Below are 27,094 nucleotides of genomic sequence, written 5' to 3'. Positions count from 1 at the left end.
AGTTTCACTGCTGAACTGAGATGCTAATCCAGGCTGGCTAAAACCAAATCATGCAGCAAAGCCAGATTGTCTGTTCTAAATTATACCAATTTACATTGATAACTTGGGTTTTTCAGTTGGGAACACTTTTTGAGAAATGAAAGAGGCTTGAGAGCAATCTGGAAATGAGAAGTTACAAATAGGGATGTCTGATGGGATCCACTTGGATTGGATGGGAGTGGTCCAAGGGAGGATCCTAGACCCTGGGATTGTCCTTAGTCAACTTCCAACAGAGTAAAGAGTGGGAAATGAGGAAGAAAATAAATGCTTGTAATGGAAAGAGAAAGAAAGGAGTGGGAACTGAGGGAACACTGGAGATACACAGAAAAGGTATCTATCAGAATTGGATTCATAAACCATTTGCACGAACTGACTTCCTGTAGTCCTTGTGTAACTGCTATGATACAGTACTGACTATTGAACTGAATTACAAATTACAGATACACAGGGAACACTGATCTAGTTATCTAAATCTAATCTATAGGTAGATAGATAGAGCTATATCTATAGATATCAGTAATAATAATAAGCTTATTCTGTTTGTCCAGACCACTATGCTTGGCTGCTGAGACAACCAATCACAATGCTTATTGAGCAATCAGAGAATGCTCTAGACAGACAGAGTAAAATTATTATAGAAGATTCAGAGGCATTTCAAACAGATATGCAGGCAAGTCAGAGCTAGAATGACCCACCCCCCTGCCCCCATCCAGCAGGCAGGCTCCATCAAAGGAAAAAACAAAAAGGGGTGTGGGGTCTGATCCTTCCTTCCCCCCCCCCCCCCCCCAGCCTACCTGCCTCTCCCGTGGTCGAGGGATGAACTGCTGGTGGGCCCTGAGCTGTGGGGGGCCCGGTGCTTTCCTCTGTGGCAGCAGTGCCTCTTGGGACCCCCTGGGTGGGGTGCTATGTGCACAGGTGCAGCCCCAGCTCTCAGGCAGCACATGCCAGATCCAATGGTGCATAGGGCGCTGGAAGCCTGGGTGTGCTCAGTTAAGCTCAGGCTTTGTAGTCTTCTGCTGCTCCGTACACCATCCCTGCTACCTTCCCACCACCTGGGACCACCCAGGAATGGTCTGGCTGGCCTGAGATGGCAGCAGGAGGGTGGCTGGGTGTGCTGGCAGCCAGAGAAGGTGGCAGGAGCAGTGCATGGGGCACGGGAAGCCTGCCAAGTCTGAGTTTCCCCAAGCATGCCTGGGCTTCCAGCACCCTGCGCACCATCCCTGCTGCCTTCTCTGGATACGGCCTGTGTACATGTGAGGAATATCACTGTAATATGTCATGTAGCAAATTAAAATACATGGCATGTGTTTTATTCTGCTATGTAAAAAAGTCATTTAAATCAAAATATGCTGCCAAACGTGTACCCTGTTACAAAATTTAATTGTAATGTGCTGCCAAATGTTATACTGTTATGCAATTAAATCATTAAAAGGGCAATTAAACCACTAAAAGGGGCAATTTCCACACATGTACAAAGGCCTTGAGTTTTGTGTATAAGGGCCCTGTTATTCTATGACTATAAACAAGTCACAAGGTCAGATTTTTGACAAAAGATGTATGTATATTCCTAAGCCTGTGTTTACACATAGACAGCCTTATGTAGCCTTTTTGAAGGTGGGAAGTTTTGATTCCGTCAAAGTAATCAGTCAAAGGATAACTAAAAACCCTGTATTTAAAGAGATACTTTTCCAATAAAAATGTAATAGAAAATATTTGCAGGTTTCAGCTAGTGTGTGTGTGTGTGTGTGTGTGTGTGTATACACACACATATATACATATATATATACACATATACATATATATACACACACACATACACACACATACACACACACGTGGTACTTTTAGCACTTACATAACATTTACCAGTTGCATGGTTAAATTTTGAGATCCATATTTAAATATATTCAACCTTGTCAAATCACTGTGAATATCAGGTCATACAGTTCCATTCTATTAATGCCATTTGTGTCACTGTAGGACACAGGAGTGAAGAAAAAAGGAAAGGATGGCATTCCAAACATGGAAATGGATTCTGTGAACTGGATGTGATTGAGCATTTCTATGAATTCTTTCTATACATTCTTCCTTTTGCATTTTTATGGAGATTCATTCCACTCCACATCTGAAAGAAAACTGTTGTTCTAATCTTGTTCCTGTTTTTCACAGCAGGCCTCTACAGTCCCTCCTGCTGTCTGCAAAGAGTTACCAAATTGGACACATTACATTGTTCCTTTATGCAGAATGACATGCAATCAGTAAAAATTCCTTTTGTTTATACTGTTAATAACAGATGTTGCTTTGCGACATCACACATGCTGTTTAATATTATCAAAACAATTATTCATTTATTCATCTTTGTGCAGCGTGTGCAAGCTGGCATTACAGATCTTGCAGACATGGCCTTCATGAACGCATAAAAAGAAATGCATGTCATATATAATAAATCACCCCCCATAGTCCTATCCCCATTCTTAATCTTGTGTCCAGAGTTTAGAATTTTAATTATAACTTTATTGTTAGTAAAGTAATGAGGAGAAAATGGACAAAACTTCTGACAGCTGAGCGCTGCAGAAACGATAGGTTCACACCCAATCAGGTGAGCTCGAATGGCAGTCAAATCACATAAAGCAAAAGGAAGCAAGCTTTGTTTCCTTACTGCATAGGGAATAATGCACCAAGATCAGTCAAGGCTCCTCCCAAGAAAGATAAAGAAAACCAATCCTAGGGTTGGTTTGAGTCCTTTTTGATTGAATTAACAAGGGTTCATTTCAAATGAATTAACTAGTGGGGTAACAGCATGACTGAATTTTAAAGTATAATTAAAGGATACATCTTCTACTTAACAAAAATAAGGTCGAAAATTACCTAAGAACAGAAGCTACATGACTTGTCTGTTTCTCCATCATAAATTTGCATCTTTAGTTAACTTTTTCATTGTATATCAGTTAAAATTTGACAGCAAATTTCTCAGCTCATAACAAAAAAAATATATATTTTCTACCTTTTAGTCTCATCTATTCTCTATTCAAGAGTTTGGACTTTTGGGGTCCCTCCCCGCTTGATTTTGCTTTGGGACTGTTTGTTTTAACTAACATTTCCAAGATTCTGATTTTTTTAAGCATTATTTCTTTATGTGCAAAAATTGTACAGTCTTTGAAGAATTTTTACCGAACATTTGACCATAGGGATGTACACTACAAGGTAGATTTTTTTTAATTTTAGCAAAACTTCAGATTTTCACATTATTGTGAAAATAACATTCTGCATGCACATTTCACTTGAAGTTTTTCCTTAGTGTCAACATTAGACAAACCTATAGGCTTCACATAAAGCCCCAATGACCAAATGTATCTATGGAGAAACTAACTGGAAGTAACTGAAGTCAGAGTAAAAATACATATGTCTCCATACCGCTAAAGATGTTAGCTTCTACAGGATAAATAAATTTAAATATTAACTATAATTACTTTATATCATATATAGGTCTTCAGAGCTATGAGGATCATTATGTGTTACTGCTTTAGGTTGTTTTAACAGATGTTCTGTTCCATGTTACAATGTTGTACACCATACTATATCTCTTAGACTCCTAGCAGCCATTACACGTAAGACATTATTAACCACTTAATCATGCATTATTTAGTAACCTAGCCACACATTAATGCAATTAATGGCTTAATAAAATGGAATAAGCTGCAAAGTTATTACACAAAATATGTGTAATAACCTGGTGACTAGTTCTGATTGCACCTTAGATGTGCCTGGGCCAATCATAAAATCATAGAGAATTAGGGTCAGAAGGGACCTCAGGAGGTCATCTAGTCCAACCCCTGCACAAAGCAGGACCATCTCCAACTTGATCATTCCAGCCAAGGCTTTGTCAAGCTGAGCCTTAACAACCTCCAAGGATAGAGATTCAATCACCTCTCTAGATAACCTGTTCCAGTGCTTCACTGCCCTCCTAGCGTGAAAGCTTTTCCTAATTAATATCCAACTTAAATCTCCTTTGCGGCAACCTGAGACTGTTGCTCCTTGTTCTGTCATCTGCCACCACTGAGAACAGTTTAGCTCCATCCTCTTTGGAACCACCCATCAGATAGTTAGAAAAATACCTAATAAATTACCTAGAAAATTACCTTCAGGTAGTTAAAGCCTGCTATCAAATCCCTTCTCCATCTTCATAGTTTCATAGTTTCTAGGGTCAGAAGGGACATGAGCAGATCATCTAGTCCAACCCCCTGCCATGGCAGGAAAGAGTACTGGGGTCAAACGACCCCAGCAAGGGGTCTTCTCTTCTACAGATAAAATAAACCCAATTCCCTTAGCCTCTCCTCATAAATCATGCACCTAATCAGCTGACCAAGGCTCTCAGCCTCAGAAGGACATCAGAGCCCTTGACTAGTGCATCCCTAGTGCTCCCATTCTCAGGGGTGCATTGCAATTAAGGGCTACATACCACAAGATCATTTGCAGACACCATATGCCACAGTATGTCTCCTTACTTTTTTCCTTGTGGTTTCCATCACCATAAAAAGAAATATGCTGAGTTCAGAGTCCATCTTTCACCTCAGAATTACCTGCATTGCCAACACTTGTTCCAGGTTATCTGGAGGTGTGAAGATGATACACATCCAGATATCTTCTATTAGTAGAATATCATTTTCTGCTGTCTCCTTTTTCTTTTGAATCCAATATAGAGCTTCTGTTGGGGACCGTTCGGATGCCTGTCAGGATTTTAAAAGCATGTAGAGATAATAAGTTTTGTTTTACAAAAGGAAAGGGCACAATCTGATTATCTTGATGGTGCTTCTCAGTCCAAGTTTAATAACTTTTTCATATATTCTCAAAAAGTTGCTACATAACTTCCATTGTAGTTGGAGCTTTCATTTTTCACAGAATCCAAGAGGCTGGAAGGACCTCAAGTCATTTATTCCAAATCTCTGCACAGATTCGAGATTTTCTGTTCAAAAAATGTCCCAAGGAGATGCCATTGCAGTAGGGCTGTGTGATGCTTCACTGGCTGTTTCATTTCAATGCTACTTTGACTCATTTCAAGATCAAAACAGCAAAATCAAAATGAACCAAAGGGCTTCAAAACAGCCTCAAAATGAGACAAGACGAGTTGAAACATTTCAAAAGTTTCAAAGCATTTCGAGTTTTGAAGCAGCAGGCAAGTGGTGGGAGGCAGGGGAGAGCCAGGGCTGTGCTCTGAGCAGCTCCGCAGCCCCATGTGGCTCATCCCAGAGGACAGAACAGTTCTGGCTGTTCCCACCACCAGGCTGCGCTTGGATCAGCTCTACCAGCCCCATGGAGCTCAGCCTGGTGGTGGGAGGCAGGCAGAGCTGGCTCTGTGCTCTGCCTCCCGCCACCAGCCTGAGTTTCACGAGGTTGCGAGCTGCTGAGAGCTAAGCCTGGTGGAGGGAGGTAGATCCCAGCCCCAGCGCTGCATGCCACCTCCCCCCACCAGGTGGCAAGCTGCTGGGTGTTGAGCTTGGTGGAGGGAGGCAGGGTGCAGCCCCGGTGCAGTGCTTCACCTTCCCACACTGGGCAGCAAGCCCTGGGTGCTGAGCCCGGTGGAGCGAGGCGGCACACAGTGCCGGGGCTGCACTCCGCCTCCCTCCCCTGGGCTCAGCACCCAGCGCTGGTCCCAGGCAGCAGCGACAGCCTCCAGCTCGCACCCCCAGGAGGGCTGCAGGACTCTGCTGGACTCTTCCAGGGGTGCAAGCCCCTGCTCTGCCTGAGGTCACAGGAGGCTGCTCCTCCAGTTTCGTGCTTCCCCATCATAGCCTATGGGCTAAACATTGAAACAGCATTGAACCAGTGAAACTAAAGCAGTGTAACTGTTTCAACAAAATGAAATGGAACAGTGCTTTCAAAATGAAACTAAACTCGAAGCAAAACACTGTTCCATCAAAACAGAAGTTGAAGTGGAATGATGCTGTTTCACACACCCCATAGGTGCTCTCCCTTCCCTGGAAATCTTCTAGAGGAGACTGGCTAGGGACCTGGCTGGGGTCTTATGACCCCTGCCACCCCCAGTGCTCCTTCCTGCCCATGGCAGGGGGTTGGACTCAATGATCTGTCTAGGTCCCTTCCCACTCATTGATTCTAAGAGTCTATGATTTTATGATAACTTCCCAAGGCAGCTCATTCCGTTCTTCTATTCTTCTTAGGTCCCTGACAGATTTTAATTTAAGTGTGATCAGGACTGAAAGCATTTAATTCTAGATCCCCAAAATTGTGGGTCTTGCCTGCCATCAGAGCATGGCAGGACACGTGATTTTGGGATCTGGGATAAAATTTGTCTAATCTCAGTTGTGTAGTAGGAAGGTACAGGCTCAGCATAGGGGACCTATCCAGGCTCCCCGCCCACCTGGATGTTCAAAGGACACTGTGGGAGGTACAGTATGGGCCACTAGTCCTTGATGCCGTATTTCCTATATGGGGAGCAAGGTAAAGATGACTAGTTACTTAGTAATCTGTTTTCATCAGCACTACCTGCTGTAATTTCTTTTTCATTTACAGTGGCAATGAATATGATAGATTCTCTGGGAAATTCTTCATTCAATCTATTCTCAAAATATGTCTTCCAGACCAGTAAAATTTCTTATGGATTAGCTGTTAGGGGTGGCTATAAGCATCAATGTCTATTTAAAATGCTAAGGAATCCAGAAGTTTCAGACTGGAAATTAACTTTATTTGCAAAAATTAGATTTAGAGTTGTCCATGGGTCTCAAGTTTGTGTAAGCTTTCTTCTGGAATTTAACTGTGGACCCATTTTTAGTTTAAAAAAAAATATGGTGACAGCTTGTTGAATGATGTCCTCTAGCCTCATTTGGATGAAACAAGTAGCTGCTTGTACAGAACCAGTTGTTCATTTAATTTTATGGCATTCTTTAGGTCATTATTTTCTGGAACAATGCAAATAAGAGTACAAGGTCAGGCCAAGTCAAAACTCTAGCTGCTTGACTTAATTCTGCATTGACTTGTTGACAGTGGTCACTGATAAGGATCTTTCACAATACTGACCCTGTTGGCTCCCACTGCTGGGACATTTCTATTGCATGGGGACTTTGAGCCTAACCAAAGGTCACAGAAGTTTAATGCACTGCATCCAGTTCCCATAATTAAAACATTCATTAAACTCTTGGGTTAATGTGCCTAGGTTTTTATTTGAGAAACTCATTAACTACTGGACACACGAAAAGATGGTTTTCGATCTGCAAGGGAACTGCCTCCTTATGTACGGGTGTAGGAATTAGCTGTAAAATGGCAGAAAATAATGAATAATTGTTCTTCAGCTGTGAGATACAAACACAGCTAGGGTCCTAGCAGTGACAGCAGAACTCACAATAGCCAGAAATATTACAATCACTTAGTATTTTCTATCTTGCCTGGATCTTTTGATTAGAGGATTTTTTTAATGTTTTCTGTACTCTGTGATTTGTTTTTACATGGAAAATAGATTGTAATAATTTGCTTGTTATCTCTAGTACTTCCCTTCTTAGCAGCAATTACAACTACTCTCAAAGAGTAGAAATCATATTAAAAATGAAAAATACCCTCATTTATTTCAGGCCACAATTTTTTAACTCACCCAAAAAATGACACAGCTGAAAGCTCTCCACAGGAGTGCGTGCTTCATCTTCGATCTTGTCATTCTGTTCCTGATTTTTTAAAGGAGAGTAATGGTGGTCTCATGGTTAGGGCATAGTTTCAAGTACTTGCTTTGCCACAGACTTTCTGCTTGACTTTGGACAGTCACTTAGATCTAGCTCCTCAAAAGGACTTACAACTCCCAAATGCCACCTTAGGCATCAACACTTAAAACATCAGTACTATTGCATGGGTACTTTCAGGATTGGGTAGCCACTAATTTCCATATTTTCTTACAACTGCATATGCTCATTCAACAAAATCTAAATTAGTCAGTCTCTCCCCTCTCTCACATGCAGGGCTCACTCTTCTATTTTTTAGGCCAAGAAGATGGTGCCAATGGCCCTGTATGTTCGTGGTTAGAGTATTCACTGGGAGACAGACCCTGCTCTCATGATTTTTTTAAAATATTTATATAAAAGTGAAACAGGTTGAACAAAAGACACACACCTGAGACTACCCAGTGGTCCAATTGTTAGAGTGCTTTCCTGGGAAGTGGGAACTCCCTGTGCCAAATCAAACAGAAGTAGAGGACTTGATATCTGGATTGCCCATATGCCAGATAAATGTTGTAACTGCTTTGGGTGTAAGCAGGCTGCTGCTACTGCTGTGTTTGCTTTCATAAAATAACAGACTTGTCTGGGACCCTAAATTCTGGTGGGGGCTGTGAACTCCGAGTGAGGGAAAGCATATTCCTGTAGCCAGCATTATGTGATTAACTTCCTGAAAGGGTCAGGATATAAGACCCACATCACTCTCCAGTGAGTGCATCTACATGAGACATGTAGCTGCTGAGTCGCCTAATTAGCTTCACAGTAAAGTCTCAGTGTCTACATGTGCAGCCCTGTTAGACAATTGTAAACTAATTAACTCTATCATAGGTTAGTACTTAGAAACAAGTACTATCCTGAGGTGGTGTTATTTCGTGTTCTCAGCACATGCGTAGATGCTAATGGTGCTGGCTGGGATAGGAGGGTACTTCAGTGGCTTCCTACTGACCATGTTGACTTCTGTGAATCTCATTCTTGGGTGCCCAACTCTCCTTGTGCATTGTACGTGGAGTGTAGGTGCCTAAATCTGTGCAGAGGATACACTAGAGCATCCATTGAAAGGTATTTGCATAATTTGCCATAATATCTTCTGTAAGCTTAGCCCTTATCTTCTCTGTGGCTCAGTTCCTTATCTGTAAAATGAGACTAGCCCTTTTCTGCTGTTCACAGGGGTATTATAAGAATAAATTATATTACGATTTTGAGTTGTTCAGATGTGACCAAAATGTCCACAAGTACGATAGATATTCCTGAAGTTTACATATCAGCAGTGAATTAAATCTGGTATCATCAAGCTCCTCAAAACAAACTTGATGCAGTTTAATAAAATGGCATTTACCTGCTGAATATAGGACAACCAGCTAGTTGGCTACCCCCAAATGATTAATCATTTACAGAGATAACTTTTTTCTTTCATTTATTTTTTAAACTGACAAATAATTAAACATATGGCACTGAGTAACTAGTGTTTCTTTGTGATCTGTCCCCAAAAAAAGCTTGAGTATATTTTCTTGTAATTACTGGCTTCTATCATTAATATAGGGTAAACATCTTAGTCATCATATGTGCAAGTGGCATAGCTGGTGTAAAGAAATATTTTATTTTGCAACTTTCCCTGTTTTTTTGAAAATGCCCATGAAACAATTCTATGAATAAGGATGATTGTTAGAGAACTGTATAGGTGGTACAGGTAATGAAGCTCTAAAAGTGCCCAATTCTTTCTGTTATTAGATACTATTTCAGCTGCCTATAACTTCAATAACCTCAATTTGTTTGTTGTGAAATTTTCTATTCAGAAGGAATGAATAAGCAATATTCATTACAGCATTTTCTTACTTTTCAGTGGTTAACTCTGCAAATTCCAGTCTTCTAATGAAGCTCAGGACATAATTTATATTGGTGAAAAAATACATATAGTTAAAATCAAAGTCCAAATGGTAACTTCCTTGTTCATGCCTCTCTTATATTCTCTTTCCATTGCTATTTGCAAAGTTGAATTGACATGAAAGTTTGTGGAAAGTGAGTTTGGAGTTAGTAGTTGATATTTCTTTTATGATTGAATGAAAATCTTTTAAAGCATAAAACAATACACTTCTTGCTTTTTTAATGCATGTTGACGATAAAAGATGGCACTTTAGTGCATCAGATGTCAATATCAGCATCTAGTTGTGATGATGAAACTATGGTACTGGTAGCTGTGTCTGGACTATTTCCTGGCAGCCACACTAGGCTTAAATGTCTGGTTTTTGTCAGATACCTTTCTTCTTTGGCTGCTACCTCTTTCCTTCCTTGTACACATACGCTGCTAACCAGTACCTGTGAAGATATTATCTAATGCAATGAAAGATTGACCTACTGAAATGGTCTTCTGAGCCATAGCCAAGGCTTTGAAGCTCCGACTGCAGTCAGTATGCATCTATATCCCTCTCAGTTAAGAAATTGCATGCATGCATGCACACATATTAGGAAACCAGACCATAGGTCAAAGGTATGTAGTCACAGCTTATGTTAAAATGTAAGGGTGTTCGTACATGTGAGGAAAATTGCCCATTTTTGTGTTTTAATTCCATTGCACTTTACACGTATGGGTTTTTTTTCATTTAAATGAGTTTGTTATAGTGGAGACTAAAACACATTCCCAAGTAGTTCTGTTTGCAATGTAGCTCCTTGTACCATTGCAGCCTTTAAACTGACAGTTCACCCCACAGCTGCAGGACAGGTGGGGTGAAGGCAGAAACGGAGAAGGACCCAATCCATTTTGTTTAAAAAAATATATATTTTCAGACCCTGCCCATTTTTCACATGACCTGCTGGCAGGCTGAGAGACCTCTGAGTGGTGGGAGGAAGGAGGGTCCCAGTCCTTCTCTATGGTGGCAGCGGTGCTCCCCCCATCCAGGGCTTCCCTGGTGGGCTGCCAGCCGGCAGGCTCAGGAAAGAGCTGGATAGGGCCAGGTGCTGCCTCTGAGCTGGGGCAGCCTCTGGCCTGCTGGCTGCTTGCCTGGGCAGCCCTGGGGGGCACTGCCACTCTGGAGGGAAGGACTGAGGCCCCCCCACAGCTTAGGGACTGCTCAGACCACCAGCAGCTCAGCCCCCAGCCATGGGAGAGGCGGGCAAACTTCTCCAAAAAAAAAAAAAATTAAATTAAATTTAAACAAATAAAATAAAAAAAAAAAGGTTTGGGCCCTTCACCATAACAGAACAGTGCTGGAAGCCCCTAAATTGAAATGGTGGATTTTTAATTATAATAATGAAAGAACCCTACCATTTCAATTTAGGGTACTAAACTCCCATCATGTGCACAACCACCTTTATATTCTGTGCAGCACAATAATATTTTCCCAGGACATTGCTCTCTAGAAGTTTGGCCAGAATTTTAATACATAACATATTAAAAGGAATTGGTGATTGTCTACCCAACTAGAAATTCACATTATACCCATACTCCAGTTACTTACTTGTACATGACACTGATAAGTGACAAAACTGTAGCCAGTAAATGCATCAAATGCACATGATAGAGATATATAAAATGTTATTTTATTATGTTTAACATCAGAGCAACACTGGACCAGATTGTTTTCTTAAAGCACCAGCACCTGTTTATGAAATGTTGAGTATGCAGCTGTTGTCCCTGTTGGACACTTTTAGATATTCAAGTTTCTTCACATCGTGGCTACTAGTTATAGAATGCTATGGAGAAGAGAGGTGAACATTCACCTACATCCTCACACCCATGCATAAGAAAAAATGTTAGCAGCACATTTCAGTGAAAATATAGGACTATTTGAATATATTCAAATTAATGTGAAGGGAAAGGACTTCTTCATAATCCCAAATTATTTCTCCATTGTTTTTGCTTTACATTCTTCCTAAATTTGGTGGAACTTTCCTTATGAAGCACATGACCATCTGAATCTCGCCAACTTCCAGATTTTGTTAGTAACTTGCAGCTCACCCAAAGGTTCTTTAAACTATACCAAACCTTCTGGGTAAACCTGGGAGGCATCTGGAACAAGATAAGGGCTGATTTGCAAGTTTGTACTGATGGAACAGGAAGTTAAAACTCAAAGTATCAGTAAATGCAAATCTAAATTTTACAACTGAAAAAATCATCTGTATAAATCTTTAGTCTTCAATGCTACAAAGTTTCCATTAGTATCCTCTTTTTCTGTGACTTTGCAGCATGCTGAATTGCCCTAGGATTTATCTGGAGTTTTCACTTCCACCACCTGTTGTGTTTTTACTTGCAGTGGTATCTTATTTCCTATGTTATTGGCATAGATTTTTTTTCCCAAGTTATAAGTTTATCTTGTATTATTTTGAATCCTTTGAATGAAAACAGCATGCTTCACTGTAATCAGAAAAGTCAGTGTGTAACTAGAACTGTCTTTTATTCAGGGGCCTATACAGAATTTAATTTAGTACAATGTAAATGTGTACCAGTAAGCATTCTTTGCAACAGCTGAGGGTGAGAGAACTTGAACTGGAGAAAGGAGGTAGTCAGGAAGATAAATGAGTATGAACTGTTTATTAATGAAACAAAGTTTCTGCCAGAATTAGAAGATGAGACAGCAGAAAAAGAAGGTCCAGAATAGAAAGTTTAGGGAATAATTCATGGAGAAAGCAGAAAACTAGCTGGAGCATTGGGTTCAGAGAGTAGTAATCAGTGGCTCAATGTCCAGTTAGCAGCTGATATCAAAAGGAGCACCCCAGGGGTTGGTCCTGAGGCCCGTTTTGTTCAATGTCTTCATCAATTACCTGGAAGATGGCACAGAGTTCACCCTCAGCGAGCTTGCAGATGACATCCAGCTGGGGGAAGTAGTAGATTCTCAGGAGGGTAAGGCTAGGATTCAGAGGGACCTAGATAAATTGGAGGATTGGGCCAAAAGGAATCTCATGAGGTTTAACAAGTGCGAAGTCCTGCACTTAGGATGGAACAATCCCATGCACTGGTACAGACTTGGGGCTGACTGGCTGGGCAGCAACTCTACAGAAAAGGACCTAGGGCTTACAGTGAACAATAAGCTGAATATGAGCCAACAGTGTGCCCTTGTTGCCAAGAAGGCTAACACCGTACTGGGCTGCATTGGTAGGTGTGTTGCCAGCAAGTCAAGGGAAGTGATTATTCTATACAGCACTGGTGCGACCACATCTGGAGTACTGTGTTCAGTTTTGGGTTCCCCACTACAGAAAGTATGTGGACAAATTGGAGAGAATCCAGCGGAGGGCAACAAAATGGTGATGGGGCGGGGGCACATGACTTATGAGGAGATGCTGAGGGAACTGGGCTTATTTAGTCTAGAGAAGAAGAGACTGAGAGGGGACTTAATAGCAGCCTTCAGCTACCCAAAGGGGGGGTTCAAAAGAGGATGTAGATAAACTGTTCTCAGTGGTGGCAGATGATAGAACAAGGAGCAACAGTCTCATGTTGTAGCAAGGGAAGTTTAGGTTAGATATTAGGAAGATTTTTTTCACTAGGAGGGTAGTAAAACACTGGAACACTGGAGGCAACTTATATTTTACTCAGTGAAGAAGATCAGCATCTGTCCTGGTACAGCTGATTCATTACATTGAGCAACTTCTATTTCTAGCCTATGATTCACATTGAATAGCTAGTTCTATGTCTCCAATGGATATATTGACCTTGGTTTTGGATTCCGATGACATGCTGCATTTGAGGACTAGATCACTTGCTTTTTCTCTTGAGCTGTAGAAGCTAAACGCATTCTACAGTGAATAAAGTTGGAAAGGCATCAAAATATCTGTACAGGAAAGACAAACCTATGCTATCTATGGCAAAGATGGGGAACTGCACCATACAAGTATAAGAATCAAACTTTATAAAATAAATCCTACAAGTTGTCTCCATTTCTAGATTCTTGTGCAAAAATCTGTTTTCATGGAGAAAGATATTATTTTGTGAAGAATTCATTTTAAATAGCACTAACTGCAGTCTAGATTTTTAGAGCAAGTCAGCTTGCTTAGGAAAAAAAGTTGCTTTCAGTCATGCAAACCAGCTCAACTGAACAAGTGCTAGCTAGGTAACAGTATCTAGCTGATGGAGACAAACACATGGATTACAGCTGTACTTGCTACTGCCCCACTTATTTTGTTTTCTATTATTTATACATAGAGAAAAAGAACCGAGTCTTGGATTTTTATAACAAGTCATGCTAGTTAACAATATTCCCCACCTTTTCTGCACTGACATATGAATAAGCTTTAAGTAGGTAGTAATTAGCAGGCAGGTGTCCTTGTGTGTGTGCGTATGTGTGTTCTCATGTAAGCATGTAAACATACAGGCATGTGCTGTCCTATAGATTACTACTGGAATTGCTGACTACACGTAGTTTGGTTTGAATTATTTCTAAAATGCTCAAAATTAATTTTAGGTCCTTTTAAAATGTGGAGCAGTTTTTTAAAAAAGTTGAATAAATATATATCTATATGTATTTAATAGATTCCTGAATAAAAACAAAAATGGACAGGCCTGGTGTAAAGAAAGAAAAGGTTAACACAATAAATTAAGTATAAAAATGGAGCCTATGGCAAAATATAAAATAATCTTTTCTAAACACATAAATTATCCGTTAAGGGTGTTGCTTAGCTCCTGACTCATTGCCATGGCTAGGAGCCAATTCCAAGAACCATTAGCACTTCTTACCTCTTGAACCTCTTTTAGATCAGCTACTTTTCCTGATAAGGAAATTACACATTTATTTGCTAAATAGAATTTAAAAAGAGATGCACCAAGATTGCCCTTGGCAACAGACATAAACTGATCAATGCTGACTGTTCCCTAATGAAATTAGTTGTTCAGTTTTGTTTCACTTTGTCTTACTATCATTCATACCTAAAAGTAAAAGAAACTCACAGCCTCTCAGACAATCATATGATAAAAACAACTTCATGTCGTAATGATTCATTGTGTAATAAAAAGTTTAACTTTTTCCAGACAGATTAAGTGACTCTTGGTGCACCTTTCAGTGATATGCGATGTGGGTGAATCTGTTATTGTGACTTCTCTTAGTGTAACATTTGTGATATGCTGAAAGGAGCATTGGAAATTCAAACTACCACAGTCATTCAGAGGATGACATCCTCCTGATCTGCAGTGAAAACTGTGGCTTGTGTTGATACAGGAAATATACTTACATTGCATTAGCCATCTGAACAAATATTTTAGGTAAGCCACAGGAAATCTCTGTGACTCTGGAAAAAAACAAAGATCCTGCAAGACAGCTTCCTCTGCTTCTGCTGCATCCCCTTAAGTCTTCTTGGACAGCACCCAGTGTCTCTCAGGTACTTCCTCCACAGGTAACAACTATTTTTGCAGGAAGCTTTTTGGGCTTAATATACCAGTTGAGACAGACTTTGGGGGTGTGGAGATTGTAGTTCTACATTCTTCCTTTTCCCCGACAGTATAAGTTTTCAAAGAAATTAGAGAAAATTCCAATGATGTCCCTATGACATCAGTCAGCAGCAGCAGCATAGTCTTTATACCTCATCCTCTTCACCCCACTGTTAAAGTATTTTGTCCTCCATTCCACATTCTCCCTGTTAGTGATGTACAAAGTACAATTCTTGGAGGCTTTGGAATTAACAGAATCTAAAAATAGTAACTATAGACAGGCAAAAAGCCTAAGGCTGAATTGATTCAGTCTTTGCATGTTAGTCTAAGATGCACAGATTAAATTGAAACAGAAGTGAGCCAACATTTACCTTTGATTCAGGAAATGCAGCCACATGCCTGCAATGGTTCAGGCCAGAAGCCGGGGGGGGGGGAGGGTTGCTACGCTCTCAGGCTGTGTTCACTTCCTCTTCCTGCTGCCCCAAGATCTCTGAGATTTGCAGTCCAGAATTACAGCACCAGGACACTGCAGAGTTGCTCATTGCTTCAGCTTCCAGGTGCCTCTGGGATTTGTAGTCCACAGTTGCAGTCAGCAGTAGATTTGAGCAGAGGAAGGGGTGTTTAATCCCCTTTCCCTGGCCCCAGACTCCAGCCGGGGTTTGCCTGGGGACAGTTCCCCAGTCCCGCCATAAACTGGGCTGCATCTTCAACTGGACTTTTCCACCCCACCCCCCTTGTCAGTGAGTCCTCACTGCTCCAGCTAGGGAGCATGGGCAGGGCCAGCCCTGCTCTCTGGAGTGGACAGCACAGCCCAGGGGTGGAAAGCATGCTGGGATGCTGGGGGACTGTGATTTAACTTGAACCAGGAAAGGGTCTTGGACAGAAGTTTCATAAACTGGTTTGACCCAAATCAGTTCAGTCTGATGCTACATTCAACCAGATTTATCTTAAACCAGTTTCAGCCATTTTGAAACTGGTTTATGTGCACTGAGCTTATGTTCTGTTACAGGTTTAAACCTGTTTCTGATCACTTACACCAGTTTATGTGTAACCTGTGTCCCTAGCCAATGACAATACCCAAACGAGAAGGTGGCAGGTCTGCTTCTGAAGATGCAGAAGGGGCAATGGGATGTGTTCAGAGCTGTTTTTATGTAGCTTGAACCAGTTCCTGAACCCCAAATGATTATCAGAACACTTAAGTCTCAGTAAAGTAACTATCATGAATGGAGAATAAAGTTTGTTTCACAAGTGGGGGCAGGGGGAATGGAAGAACTTTACAAGTGTTAGGCATTGTGCAGTCTTCACAGAGCTAGTTTGAGGGTAGGGAAGAAGAGATATATTAAGTGAGGAGCACCACATCACAGGTCTAAGTGATTTTGCAGTAATTTTCTCTCCCACGCAAATCTAAAAGAGCTATGGTGTTGGCTTTGAGCACAGGCTTGCTATACCATAGGAACAGAGACAATTTAAGATTGTCTTAAGTATCATTTAAAATAAATCCATTTTTTTTCCTTTTTTATATTTTTGAAAACTATAGTTTTCCTGGTTGTAAGGAAAGTCATATTTTGCCTAAGACCATTTTGGAAGGCAGCCCTGTTATGTCCTTCTCTATCCGTCTATACCTCTCATGTGTAAAATTCATACCTTTTGTGATAGCAATTTTAAATGCTGACAGGCTGGTTTCCAAGCTGATGCTCTGAATGCTGGTGACCAACATGGGAGCAAAGCTTTCCCAGCTGCCTGTGTATGTTCAATTTAAATGGCTCCTTCTGAGATGCCTCAGCCTTGTTTTCAGGTATCCTGTTGGATTACCACCTTTCAGGATGCCCAGGGACAGTGCTGCTGCTCAAAACCAGCAGAACTAAACTGAAAATAAAAGCTAAACCAGCAAGCACATTCCCACTTGGAGCTGCACAAAATGGTGTCTGCTCAGTTTCTTCCACAAGCAGGCCCCAGAAGGATATTTTAATAAAATTAAACTTCTAAAATGTTCAAACTAGATAGATGCTTTTTTTTTGGCCATCTGGAGCCACAACCTGGCCAGTTCAGATGCACATATCCAGAGCCTGTTTACTCCTGTCATTGGCTGCATGCCTGTCTTGCTGATCCCTCTGTGGTTCCCATGCTGAAGAGGCTGTTGGTTATTTTTATCCCTCTCTAAGACTGAATCTTTACAGACTGTGCCATTTGGTCTGACTCTTGACACACTCTATAATTGTTCCCCCATCTCCTACACATGCTTTTAAAATGTTGCTGCTTCAGCTGCCTTGATGCATGTATGTGTGAGTCTGCCTTCAATTTTCCTGTCACCGCTGTTTATAGAATGCCATTCTGATTTGCACACCAGTGTTAGTCATGTACTTTTTGGGGAAGGAGGTACTAACTGGCAATCTTGTTTTTTACTGATTTGTTTTGTTATGGTCCCAAAGCCACAGAAATGAAAAAGAATACTTAATATATATAATAATACAATAACATACGTAAATGTGGGGAGTGTGTGTATATATAAAATGTATATGTATGGATGCGCGGATGTGTATATATATATACACAGAGAGACACATACATACATATGACTACATGCATATACATAGACACACACATACAGAGCAATATGTATATTTGCTCCTTAGTCTTAGACTGTTTGATGTATTGTTTTTGACCTCAGCCTCAAGGAAGATCAAAGGCATAGTATGCTATAACTGAGTTATTTACCTAGTAGTGGGAGGAGAGGAAGTTTATTCTAGGGGTTCAGACTTTTAAGAGACAAACATGGATGCTTAGTTGTTCTTCATCAAATCCTCTGGCCCTTTTAAATGGTAGCATTCTTGTCTGCTTTAATATTCAGCAGAAAAAGATATCTGAGAAAGACCACAGACTTCCTGAACATGGCAATAAGTCCTCTTCCTGGCTTACCATCATCCTGTGCAGTTCTTTCCACGTTGACTGACAAAACTGTTTTCCAGCCTCTGACTCAAGAGACAGTGAGCATTTCAGCACACATCCCCCTCAAGAGGAGAGCTGGGGCCCAGCCCAAGCACCATATTGGCCATGTAAAGGAGGGAAAAGAATGCTATTTAAGGGCACCCTTTGACCTTGCCCTTAAGCAATGACTTCCTTTTACTTTTTTATTAGGATTATTTTGTAACCCAGTATTATGTTTTCTGGGGGTAGAGGGAAAAGTGAGCTGTGTTTTTATGGAGAAGGGATAGAGAGAGGGTATGGGCTTGAAAGTGATGTTGAGGGGGAGGGAGGAATTGAAGTAAGGTGGCAGAAGTGGGTAGCTGGGGAACTGGGTAGGTGGAAAAAGGATTTTTGCATCTGGATGTGATTGATGGTTGGGAGATGCAGTTACGATTGGCAGAAGGGTTTGCATATGTGTGGGTTTGGACAGAGAATAGTGACTGAGGAGGAGGAAGGAGTTAAGAGTCCTCATACTTTGGGGTGTTATTTATGTAATCCTCTCTGTGGGCTGTTTGTTTATTGCAAGCCCTTGGGTAGGGCAGGATAGAAATCCAATAAATATATAAATAAAAGATTTCTTATGAGGTTCGTAAATTTCTATGCTGTAGGTAACCTTCCTAGATGGTTGAACAGGTTTTTTTCAGTCACTAACAGAATAATTGACTAGAATAATTCTGTGCCTTCATGTTACAAAATATATGGATTTCAGTGGCCAACCCACTAGCCACGTGGAGATCACTTAAGGCCAGATCCAAAGAAGGATTTTAGTTTTTCTTAAAGTTAGGCACCATGGGTGTGTACAGAAGTGCTCTGTGCATATTTTACAGTGACATAATTTAGAGCACTTTTTATAATACTATAAAGTTACAGCACTCTTAAACATGACAGAAGGGCACTGTTTAGCTGGGAGGGGAGGGGTTTCTGAGCCCCTCTGAACTTTCCAGGCTTGGAGGCAGGGGGCACTCTGCAGCCCCCTGGGGCTTCTCCACTGGTCAGAAATTTGGTTGGCATACAGAATTTATTTAAAGCACTGTAGGTTGCTAAAATGCTGTAAAATACAGCACTTCAAATTTAATAACTCATTTAACAAGGGTTAAAGCACTGTACCCATTTTTTTAAAGTGTTGTAAAGCCACGCACTTCTGTTAAGTCACAGCAATAAAGCACTTTAAATGGCAAAAAAGCAACTTCCGTGCACATCTTATAACACCTAGTTTTAGGGAATGGTACCTATAGTGGAATTCAGAGCTCCGAGTTGGATACTCAAGATCCGTATAAGTATTCTTTGAAAGAACTGAGAAGGTTTGCTCATTTGAAAACAACAACAGCAGTGTTGCCAACCTTTAGTGTAACAGCCGATGGTTGCAACACTCACCAAGGAAGTGAGAGACTTGTGTTTTAGGTCTTCCATATTTTTCACAGCTTTAGAGAGTTCTCTAGCCATCAGGTTATAGCCTAAGCTGGGTAGATAGGTGGGAGAAAGGGAAATGTCTGGCTCCAGCTTAAGTTTTTTGTGATGACTGAGGTGAAGTAGCTGTTGAGTAGCTACGCCTTCAACAGCTACCTCACCTCAGTCTTCGCAAAACAATTAAATGGCAGCGAGACACCTAATAGTGATAATCTGCATAAGGAAGGGGGCAAGCTGAGGGAGGAGATAACAGAAGACATAGTCAGAGAGCTTTTGCTGGGTCTGGATGAATTCAAGTCAGCCTGGTCAGAAGAGCTTCATCCCAGGATCCTGAAAAAACTGGCAGATGAGATTTTGGAGCCTTCAACCTCTCCAGGTAACCTGTTCCAGTGTTTTACTACAGTCCTTATGAGAAAGCTTTTCCACCTAAATTAAATTCCCCTTGCTGCTATCAGAGACCACAACCCTGCGTTCTTTCATTTGCCACCACTGAAAACAGTCCAGCTCCATACTCTTTGGAACCACCCTTCAAGTAGTTAAAGGCTGCTATTAAATACCCTTTTAGTCTTATTTTCTGCAGAACGAAATCAGCCCAGTTCCCTCAGCCTCTCCTCAGAAGTCATGTGCCCTAGATCCCTAACCATTTTTGTTGCCCTCCACTGGACTCTTTCCAACTTGTCCACATCCTTTCTATAGGGGGCCACTCAAATCTGGACATAGTATTCCAGATGTGGCCTCACTAGTGCTGAATAGAGGGGAAGAATCACTTTCATTGATCTGCTGGCAGTGTTCTTACTAATGCCTCCCAATATGCCATTAGTCTTCTTTGCACCAACGGCATACTGTTGGCACATATTCATCCAACTGTCCACCGTAACCCCCAGGTCATTTTCTGCAGAGCTGGTGCTTAACCAGTTGGTCCCCAGCCTGTACCTGTGCATGGGATTGTTTTGTCCCAACAACTGGACTTTACATTTCCCCTTATTGAACCACATCACATTTCTTATAGTCCAATCCTCCAATCTCTCTAGGTCTCTGAATCCTAACCCTACTCTCCAGCATATCGTCTAATACCCCCAGCTTAATGCCATGTACAAACTTGCTGATTGTGCACGCCATCCAATCTTTCAGGTTGTTGATGAAGATACTGAACAAGACTAACCCCTGGAGTACCTACTTGATACTGGCTGCCAGCTAGACATTGAGTCATTGATTACTAGCCTTTCAGCCCAATGCTCAAGCCAGTTTTCTATCCATCTTACAGTCCATTCATCCAGCCTGTAGTTCCTTAGCATGCTTGCAAGAATGTTGTGGGAACTGTATCAAATGCCTTGCTAAAGTAAAGGTATATCATGTCCACTGGTCTTCCTGCATCCACAAAGGCAGTCATCTCATCATAGAAGCCAGTCACTTTGGTTAGGCATGAATTGCCCTTGGTAAATCCATGCTGATTGTTCCTAATCACCTTCTTTTCCTTAAAGTTCTTAAAGGTACCTCGTCTCCAATTGAAGAGATGTCAGCGGGTGCATGTATGTTGTGGAGAGTGTGGCTGCCTAGCTGTAGGCCAGCTCATGTCCTCTTCCTACAGAACAGAAACCAAGGTCACCCAGTGATATTTAACTATTTACAGTTTTAATGATACAGCGTAATATAAAACTTATAACCATGAACTTATGTACATCTATCTCTCTATCTACACGTATGTTATTTACAGATATAGCGTTACACAGAGAAGAGCTCTTTTCAACCCTAAATTCAGGCACAGGCCTAGTCCCTGTGGCCTTCTTATTAGTCTGCAGCCTCTCGACAGTGCCCCTCGACAGTGCCCTTCAGGCAGCAGGCAAAGGAGCACTTAATGATAAAGCACAGGTTCATCAACAAAACAATGACAGGAATATCTGTCAATGATGGGACAATAATTGAACATACACAACCATGTTACATCAAATGAGTCACAAATATATACAAGTATTCCATACAATGAGTTCAGATAAAAAACAGTTTACCATCCTCTCCTAATGCAACAATAAGGATGCAGCATTTACAACAAAAATCCCAATGGTGTAAGGGAGAAGACCACAACAATGGCACAGCAGTTGTGCCCAAAGAAGAAATGGCATCTGGGGAAGGATCCCAGTACCTAACAGAACATCGTGGCCCTCTCCTAGGTTACTCAGCTAGGAGTGCCTATAACGAGGAAACCACCCTTAACAAACATGAGCCCTAGACTCCTCTCTATGTCTAGGGGTGAATTGCCCTCCCCCTGCTGCAGGAGCTTCCCATTGATTGCCTGCTGTGGAGGAAGGCCCCCCACCCCTGTGGAAATCTCTTTCCAAGGTAACTCATGATTCGCAGCAGCTTTTGGAGGGTTGGGCTTGTCTCTACCAGTGGTTTGGAGGTGGGGCATCCTCCCTCACTGGGGTGGTTGTCCCTCTGGTCACCACTTGTGGCAGGAATGGCCAAGCTGCTTCACGCAGCCACCAGGGTTGTCAGCCCTCTCTTGCCCCATGCACCACCCTGTGCACTGAAGGGGTGACTGCCTTGTGCAGCCCTTGGCATCCCAGCAGCTCCACTGAGCTCTCAGCCCCATGCACTGCCCTATGCCCCAAAGGGGCACCTGCCTGGGGAAGAAATGAGGAACCGCACTGCCTTGTGTAGCCCTCAGCATCCCGTCAGCTTTATGGCCCTGTGCACTGATCTGTGCACCGATGGCCTAGCTCCTGCCTTGGGTAGGGTTGGGGACCCACGCTGCCTCATGCAGCCATGGCATCCCATCAGCTCTCCAGCCCTGTGCACTAATCTGTGCAAGGACTCCTGCCTTGTGCAGGGTCAGGGACCTGAATTGCCATGTGCAGTCACCTAGGTCCCGTCTGCTCCCAGAACCTCCATGTACTGATCTGTGCACTAATGCCACAGCTCCCTCCATGGCAGGGCTGGGACACAGCCACTTGCTGCTCCCTGCTTGGCAGAGGCATCTTCTGGGCACTTCTGGGGCAAATGCTCCACCCTGCTGGTCAGCTCTACCAGCTCTTCTCAAGCCCCATCTTCACCATCCCTCACTGAAAGCCACCTGTGTACTCCACACTAGGGCTTTTGTTGCTTCTGGAGGCTCTTCCCCAGATTGGGAATGGAGCAGTGAGGAAGCCCGAGGGGTTAGTTTCTTCTCAGGTTCTCTTTTTCACCTCGCCCCTGGGTCAGGGTAGGGCTGCCTTCCTTCTGCCTTCCCATGATTGGTGAAGAAGAAAAATTGTCTCTACCAGTGAAGCCCGAACCTTTCGGGCTCAAGGTAACAGTCTGAGGCTGCCGGTGAACTCACTGGCCATCCTGCCACACCTGCTTCATGATTTTTCCAGGAACTGGAGTGAGGCTAATCGTTCTGTAGTTCCCTGGATTTTCCTTCTGGTCTTTCTTAAAGCTGGGCACTATATTTACCCTTTTCCAGTCATTTGGGACCTCTCCCAATCATCATGAGTTTTCAAGTATAATGGCCAGTGACCATAATTATATCAGCCCACTCCCTCAGCATACTGAGGTGGATCATGTCTGGTCCCATGGATTGCTACACATCCAACTTATGTCAATAGTCCCTGACCTGTTCTTTCACCACTGACGGCTGCTCACCTTCTTCCCAAACTGTGCTGTCAGGTGTAGTAGTTTGGGAGCTGACCTGGCCTGTAAAGACTGAGGTAAGAAAGGCATCAAGAACTTCAGCCTTTCCTGTATCATCTGTCACTAGGTTGCCTCCCCCATTAACTTGGTACTGAAATACTTGTAGAAACCCTTCTTGTTACCCTTTACATACCTTGCTAGCTGTAATGCCAATTGCACTTTGGTATTCCTGATTTCCTCCCTGCATGCTCAAGCAATACTCTTATATTCCTCACTAGGGTTTGTCCGAATTTCCACTTCTTGTAAGCTTCCTTTTTTGTATTTTAACTCACTGAGATATTCCCTGCTAAGCCAAGATGGTCTTCTGTGATACTTGCTAGTCTTCCTGTGCCTTTGGATGGTTCATTCATGTGCCCTCAGTAACTTTTCTTTAAAGTACAACCCGCTCTTCTGGACTTCTTTCACCCTCAGAATGGCCTCCCAGGGGATCCTGCCCATCAGTTCCCTGAGTGAGTCAAAGTCTGCTTTTCTGAAGTCCAGGGTCTTTATTTACTCTGCTGCTCTCCTTCCTTCCTTTCCTCAGGATCCTGAACTTCTTCATCCCATGGTCACTGCTGCCTAAGTTGCCATCCACTTCTGCCTTTCTACTTTCTCCACCAATTCTTCTCTGTTTGTGAGCAGCAGGACAAAAAGAGCATGGCCTCTAGTTGGCCGCTCCAGCACTTACATCAGGAAGTTGTCCCCAGGATTCTCCAGAAACTTACTGGATTGCCTGTGCACTGCTCTATTGCCTTCCCAGCAGATGTCAGGTTTATTGAAGTTCCCAACAAAAACCAGGGCCTGTGATTGGAAAACTTTTGCTAACTGTTTAAAGGAAGCCTCATCCACCACATCCTCCTGGTCTTGTGGCCTATAGCAGACCCCCACCATAACATCACCCTTATTTCTTTTCCCTTTGAGACTAGCCCAGAGGCTTTCAACAGGCTTGTCTCCAGTTTCATACTGGAGCTCTATGAAATCATACATCTCTTTTACATAAAGCACAACTCCTTCTTGAGCAAATTTGTGGATGAAATGAAACTGGGAAGGACTGTGAACACACTGAAGGATGTGAGCACAATTCAGAAGGATCTCAACACATTGGAAAGTTAGATTAGAGCTAACAGGATGAAATTCAATGCAGAAAAATGCAAGTTATTACACCTCAGGAGAAATAATTAAAAACACAAATACAAAGTGGGGACACCTAGCTAGGTGGAAGCTCTATCAAAAAGGACATGGGAGTCTGGCTAGACTACAGACTCCATATGAGTCTGTGATGTGATGCAACTGCACAAAGGGCAAGTGCAGCTTTGGGCTACATCAACAGAAGCATTAGGTGCAAGTCATGGTAGATGATAGTGCATTTCTACACAGCACTGGTTATGCCTCATCTAGAGTACTGTGCGTATTTATGAGCTCCACATTTTAAGAAGGATATAAAAAAGTTAGGCAGGGTCCTGAAGTGGGCAAAGATGATCAGGGGCTTGGAAGGCAAGTCATAAGAGGGGAGGCTGAAGGAGAAAGGCATGTTCAGCTTGTGGAAAAGGCACTTAAGAAAGGACATGGTAGCAGTCTTCACATACAGGTTAGGGTGTTAGATCTATGTTGTGTCAGGGTTGAGGGTAGTCTGATGCAGGGTTTAAATTATGATTGTATGGGATTGTTTGGATAGGAGTGATCCTGCCTCAGGCAGGGGGTTGGACCAGATGACTTCTAGAAGTCCCATCAGCCCTACTTCTCTATGGCTTCTTGATGACTATGAGATATCAGGAAGCACTTTTTAATGATAGAGGTGATTAAGCAGTGCAAGAGATTACCTAGAGAGGTTGTTGAGCATAAGTTTTTAAGTGCAGACTAGGTTTCAGCAGGAATGAGCCTACCTTGAGTATTAGTTGGATTAGATGACTTTTGAGGTCCTATTTAAGCACAATTTTCTATTATTATTCAAAGTATTTGTGGGGATTTGAGATGAATGTTTCTAACCCTGACATTTATCACTTGCTGGGTTTTTGTTGTGTTTTGTTTTTTATGATGGACTGGCTTGACCCTGTAAACAATGCAATAAATTAATTTAGTTCTGAAGCAAATTTGGACTTTGGTGTTACCTTTTGTACCAGTTTATTTCCTACCTAAGGATATGGTCCATCTGATTCTTTTTTTATATTAAACATAGTTTAAATGCTTAGCAAAAGGCAAAATTATCCATTTTTAATGAGAGCAATGGTCTATCACACATCCTTGGATTGAAAAATTAATTGGGAGAGTGGACAAGAAGGAGATTTTTCAGTCCTTCTCAATTTTTCTGATGCATGTGAGTTGGTTACCATGGCAATCACACCCATGTGATATTTAGTGTTGACTCACAGCTGCTGGAGTCTCTGGCATTGTTCTTGATTTTTTTTTAACTATAATAAAAATGCTCAGACTATAAGCATCCTGCTTGAGGCATAAGCAGCAGCTTGATAAGAAAAAGGTGCCTGCTGCTTAAGCAGTATATTTTAGTTTTAGAGTTTTATTATTTTTAAGGGAAATGAACTAAATGGCAGCTGCTGCTTCTTACGATTTTCAACTTAGATTGCATAAAATACATTACAGACACATGCTTCTGTGCCTGTGCAGTAAAAATGTATTCCTGTTTCTTAGATTGCAGCCTTATGTGGATCTTCCAGCAAGCAGCATGTCCTCAAGAATAAATCTGGGAAGCCCAGGTTTGAGTACACAGGACTGTTTTGTTAGTATCCCTACTGCACTAGATGGGGATCCTATGTTAAAATAAAATAAGATTCTATAACCTGCAATCTTCAGGACCCAAAAGGCTCTTTGCTTTTCCAAAGATCTTGACTCTCCTCTTTCAAATCCTTTTTTCATCAACCCTCTTTCCCCCACCCTGCTTTTTTAAAAACTTTTTTCTATAGTTTATTTCTGTGTTTGTCTTCTAATTTCTTCTTATCCTCTCTCAGGCTTTACCTAAAGATATCAGTATGTATTCAATTTACTTGATAAATAATTACCCTCAATTTTGTATTCATTTTAACTATTATCCTTATATTCTCTGCCCAATTTCTTTAGCCAACTTCTTCCCTTATTTAGATTTACACAATGCACAAATAGCCTCATTATAATGAGTAGGAGTACCTGAGAGACTTTGGGCTAGGTTGTGATACTCTGGTATCTTTAGGGCATGTAGACAACCATAACTCTGCCCTAGAATGGCACCATGAGGGGAAAGAAATATAATATGTCCTTAAAAACCAATTTTGTCTGATTGGTGAACTACTAATGTGCCATTTGGTAATTAGATGATCTTATTACAGGGCATATTTAAATTTTTTTGGGTGTCTTAGCTGTGTATTAGTTTTAAGACAATAACAATATCTTTATAGCATACTTTATTTGAAGGTACTAATATGTACTCACAACTAAAACCCTACCTTTGTGACATTTTTATTCAGTAAAGATATTGATATTTCTGATAGGTTGTGGTATGTCAGTTATAGGTGATAGGGACCTGAAATTTGACATTGAGCTAATTCCTATATTGCAGATGCTCCTTTTGGGGGTTCTGGTGAAAATTATTTTTAATTTGCCCTAATTTATAATGGTTTAAAAATTTAGTCTGCTCATATACAGTGAGTTGTACCCTAAAATCTATCTTGATGATATTCTATTGGTTTATGAATCGCTTAAAATAATTTAGGAAGTGTGGTGTATTTTGCATGTTGACTGAAAGATGTTAAATTTAAAAAAGAGACCTTTGTCTGCCCCTAACTTAAAAAAAACAACAACTAAAACCCTTCTTCTCTTGATGTTCTCATCAAAAATATTTCTTAGCATCTTGGAAGGGATACACAATAACAGGTCAATCTCTTCCCAAGTAACCTTAAAAACCTGAGAGTGTCAGACTCATAATCCATATTTAGAAGGGCCATGAATACCAGGAGATAATTTACATATCCCACACCACCACCTACTT

The sequence above is a fragment of the Crocodylus siamensis genome, chromosome 1 (assembly GCF_052110815.1).
Source record: "Crocodylus siamensis isolate JL-2025a chromosome 1, ASM5211081v1, whole genome shotgun sequence".
In the NCBI taxonomy this organism is placed as follows: Eukaryota; Metazoa; Chordata; order Crocodylia; family Crocodylidae; genus Crocodylus; species Crocodylus siamensis.
The sequence above is the reverse complement of the archived record's forward strand: the minus strand, read 5'-3'. Positions refer to the sequence as shown.